This window comes from Eumetopias jubatus, unplaced genomic scaffold (genome assembly GCF_037043125.1).
Source record: "Eumetopias jubatus isolate StellerSeaLion01/CBP00866 unplaced genomic scaffold, mEumJub1_p1.0 scaffold_1, whole genome shotgun sequence".
NCBI lineage: Eukaryota > Metazoa > Chordata > Mammalia > Carnivora > Otariidae > Eumetopias > Eumetopias jubatus.
Window position 1 is genome coordinate 179,294,887 of NW_028274807.1, and position 5,095 is coordinate 179,299,981.

Genomic DNA, 5,095 nt, shown 5'->3' on the forward strand with positions numbered 1-5,095 from the left:
GCTCTAAATCCCCTATGGGAACTCATACTCTGTCCCTACCTGCATGACCTTGAGTGAACCACACGTTGTAGTTCCTCTCATGTGTTTAGTGACAGTCCCTTTACTAAAGGTAAGCTACCCGAGGACATGGTCTAGATTTGGTTTTGCCTAGGAATGAGTATGCTGGTACCTAGCATGATCCCTGACTTGTGGGACACACTCAATACATGTTTGTCAAAGTAAGGGAATACCAGATGAAAGAATGCATGGATGGATGGATGGATGGATGGATGGATGGATGGATGGATGATGGATGGATGGATGGATGGATGGATGGATGATGGATGGAAGGAAGGAAGGGGGAAGAAAGGAGAGATAAATGGACAGATAGAAGGAGGAGAAGTTATATTTTATTTATATTTTATGACCCCTGAGGTAATTTGCAGTTCCGACCATCTATTACGCTTTAAGCCTACTGCATTACCTCAACTTCTTCTTTGAAGGATGACATTGAAAGCTTGAGAGCCTCCTCTTCACATGAGGGGCCGTGCAAGGAGGAAACAAATCCAAAGTGTAGGGTGGGTTGGCGGGATATCCCTGACTTGGCGAAGGATTGAGAGCCAACTACACGAGTGCCGTCTTGGTCCTAGTGGAGCTTTCTGTCCAGGTCACATTATCGCTTTAGGTACCTAGGGCCCCTACCGCATTCCCCAGGGGCTGGGCTCTCAGGAGTGGGGGGTAGTCAGACGGGGACTGAGGCAAATTCGCTGAGCACAGAAGAGCTGCAGTCCTCCCCTATGATTGGCTGGCAGCATGTCTGTGAGTGCTCCCCAGCAGATGGCCATGAGAAGGGCAACTGAGCGCTGGCTGGGCTGCCATGTGGCTTCCTGGCACTAGGACGGATGGCTTCACTCCCAGAGACCTGGAGTCTCTTGATCTCACTTGGCTCCTGCCTCCACGGTCCCTCTTCTCCTCCCCTCTCCCAGGGGTGGAATCTTTTAATTTATCTGTCAGTGAGGGGAATACGTGTTCTGGAGGTATGCCTGTAAATATTTCTGCTTCAATTTAAAATAGTGGGTTTTTTTAACTCAAGAATCGGGAATTTGCATCCCCCTCCTCCTGCCTTTTTTTTTTTTTTTTTTAATATATATTCCATGGTGACTGAGTTCCCACAAAACAGGGGGTGACTCAGTCTACCGGGCAGGGCTAAGGAGAAAGACCCCTAGGCCAGGGATTGCTTCTCAAACTTTAATGTGCATATCAATCCCCAGGGGATCTTGGTGAGCTGCAGTTTCTGATTCTATAGTTCTGGAACAGACTGCACCACCTTGCTGGTGGCCCAGCAAGCTCACTTTGAGTAGCAAGGCTCTATGGGAAAAAGAAAAGTTCTAGGATGAAAGAGCAGAGAACAGGCACATCATCTAATATTTCAAAACATTCTTGTACCACTCAGAAACTTGAGTTCTAGGAACAAGACCGAGAAAAAGAAAGAGAGGGAGAGAGAAGGGGGAGAGGGAGAGAGAAAGAGAGAGAGAGATTGAGAGGGATGACTGTAGCCAACTGGTCTGCTCCTCTGTTTTTGCTCCAAATTGAGGCTGAAAACCAAATGTTGAAGAATTTATTGTCACCAGTCCATTTTTACAGGCTGGGGAGGTCATAGAGTCTAAGAGGGGAAACTGAGGTACTATAGTAGGGAAGCGTTTCCTCCTGGCCTCCAGAGACTACCCTTCCAGGACAGGATGGGAGCTGCCTGTGTTCGCCACCCTAGGCCCTCCTTTGGATTGAAAACAAATGCTGGCCTTCTTCCCATTCATCTGCCAGCCGGCTGGAAGGCACTTTGCTTGCCCTGCTGCTGGTCTCTCACACACACAGCTTCCACAAATGCTCTGGGCTAATTGGAGCTAGACAGAAAGATGGCTTTGGGCTTGAAGTGGCATTTTCCTCCTGCTTCTTGGCAAGGCGCCAAGGCCATGGGATCATTTAGGACCACAGAAGAGGGGGTGCGTGAGGGCCCTTGAGTGGCCAGCCCTCACCGTTCTGAGCATCTAGTGGGCTTGGACTCTGAGACCACTGGAGGGATGGATGGCAACTTTCATGGGCTTCGTGTTGTCCTTTATTTTATCAAGCAGGGAGGCAATGACAGCCTCAAATGGATTAGATGTTCAAGAGCCCTTATGGGCCACTTCTCCTGCGTCCATTGGGATCTTCAGTTCAAAGACCCGTAAGAGTCCTCGCACATTTCCTTTCAAGCCAAACTCCAGCCAGCTCTCTAAATCTTTCCAAAGAAAAACAGAGTGGGCCTTAGGAGAAAACTGTGCCCACTCAGCTAATGAATGAGGATTTTGGCCTGCCTTCATAGGTGAAGGTCGGAATTGAGGTTTTGCCTGACTCTCCAGCTCATCAATCTAGGATTTGGGATTGCAAGGCCAAATGCCTACAGGGGCCGGGCAGAAAATACACACGAGCAAAGAAGGCTGGACTGGAGAAAATCAGGAGTGGTGGGGTGAAGAGGGTAGCTTCAGATGATGGTTGCCATATGGGTCTGTGGGCCCAGCTTTCCCCAGGTCCTGGGCTTTGCAGGGAGATTCTAGCAATATTTTTTTAAACAATAACAAAAGGATTTATAAAGCATGTACAACCTGCCAGGCGCTGCTCTTAGCACTTCAGACATTTTACCTTATTTGACTGTCACTGTAACTTTACGAGGAAAGTACTATTATTACCATCATTTCACAGATGAAGAAACCGAGGGCCAGGGGCATTAAATAACTTGCCCAAGGTCTATCAGCTTGGAAATTGAAGACGTGGAAAGTGAATCTAGGAAGTGTGGCTCCAAGTCCCTAACCACCAAGCTTTACTGTTAGCCAGAAAAAAAACTTCTAGATTCTTATGTTCACACTTGTATTAGTTTTCTGTTGCTGGGTAACAAATTACCACAAACTTTGTAGCTTAAAACAGCACCCATTTATTAGCTCACAGTTCTATAGGTCTGAAGTTGGAATGGGCTCAATTGGGATCTGGGCTTAGGATCTTACAAGGCCAAAATTAAGGTGTTAGCTGGGTTGGGCCCTTATCTGGAAGCTCTGCGGATGAATCAGCTTCCAAGCTCATTCGTGGTGTTGGCAGAATTCAGTTCCTTGTGGGCGTGTGACTGGGTGCCCATTTCCCTGCTGGCTGTAGGCCCAGGGTTGATGTCAGCCTCTAGAGGCTGTTCTTGGGTCCTTCTCCACCACCCACTGCATCCTGAAAGCCAGCAACAGTGTGTTAGATCCTTCTTGTGTTGTCAATCTCTCTGACTTCCCTTCTGCTCTCTGTGGGTAGGGGAACAACTCTGCTTTTAAAGGACTTGCCTGATTGGGTCAGACCCACCAGATAATCTCAATTAGGTTGATTGACTTGGGACTTTAATTCCACTTGCAAAATCGCTTCACAGCAGGGCCCAGGTTCCTGTTTGATTGAATAACAGGGGATGGGAATCTTGGGGGACCACATTTAGAATTCTGCGTAACACAGCACTTTAATAGGCATTAAAATCTTGTTTATGACAAACAAAACATCTACAGGAAAGGGGTTGGGGGCTTCGGACATTTGGACTTTCGTTTATTCAGCAAATCCTTATTGAGCTCCCACTGGGTGTCAGCACCATGCGAGGCACTGAGAATAGAGCAGCAAACAAGAGCCACCACCCCTGGCCTTGATCTTCCAGGTACCACGTCACTAGGGCATCCGTGGGAGTCCATTTGGTGAAGTGGCCTCCATGATCCCTGAGCTCCATTCCTGTGACTCTGCTCAAGTATTTGTCTTCAGTTACATGCCCCACAAACCCTGTTTGTTTTTCTCTCTCCCTGAATATTCATGACCACGCACTGCTTAGATTCCCTAATCAGTCTCCCTTGTGAGCTACATTCGAACAGGGACCACATCTAACACCTCTGTTCTGATGTTTTGGCCAAAGCAAATAGCATTAGGGATGAACAGGAGCCGGCTCGATTCCTGGTCCCATGAGACAGCTGCTAGAAACAGGACAACTGGACGTCCCAGGAGCAGGGCACCAGATGCTGGCTGGCGCTGGGAGGGTGGGAAGAGACGCGGTGATTTCCCCACTGCCAGTGTTTGTGAGTCCCGAGCTTTGAGATGTCAGTAGCCTCCTGAAAGATGGGAATTTCTCCCTCTGTTCTCAGCTTACTCTTTCTTTCTTCCTTTCTTCCTTTCTTTCTTTCTTTCCTTTCTTCTTTTTTAAAGATTCATTTATTTATTTGACACAGAGAGACACAGCGAGAGAGGGAACACAGCAGGGGGAGTGGGAGAGGGAGAAGCAGGCTTCCCGCTAAGCAGGGAGCCCGATGCGGGGCTCGATCCCAGGACCCTGGGACCATGACCTGAGCCGAAGGCAGACGCTTAACGACTGAGCCACCCAGGCGCCCCTGGGCTTACTATTTCTTAGAGCTTGAGCGGTTAGCCTTCTAAAGAAGGGAATTCCTCCCTCCATTTGGGTTTCATATTCCTAAGAGCTTGAGCTGCTACCTGCTGCTAAAATATGATTATGTGCAACCAAACGGTCTGATCCAATATGCACGGCTTTCTGTTTTAATATTCTCATTAGTTCGATTTCATTAGTATTTCCTGAGCCGCTTGCATTAGAGGCTTTAGAAATGTAAGTTTTCTCACCACCCACCCCCTTCACCCTTCTCTGCACACATTCCACCCACACACCGTGTCCTATACAGCCTAGCAGTTGATCTGTGTATCTCAAAAGTGTTTCCATGTGCCAGCATCCCTCAGAGTGTGATACCCAGGAAGGAACAGAAGAACGCAGATGTGGTCGAAGCATGACCCCTTTGGTTGGAATGAATGCCCCCTTCCTCCACGCTCCTCTTTACACTGACTTCTGAATGCTGGGGTCACTGGGAGATGAACCCAGACCCTGAGGGGCAGTTGCACTTGACGGAGCATTATCTCCCTTCTCTCGATCCCTGGGAAAATGTGCCAGGCTCCTGGCAAGATCTCCCCTTGGGGCTCCAGCATGTGTAGGAATCACAGGCAGGCCACCAGGGGCTTTTTGCATAAAGGTTTCATAATCCATTGAGAAAGTCGATCACCAATACTGAGACTCAGT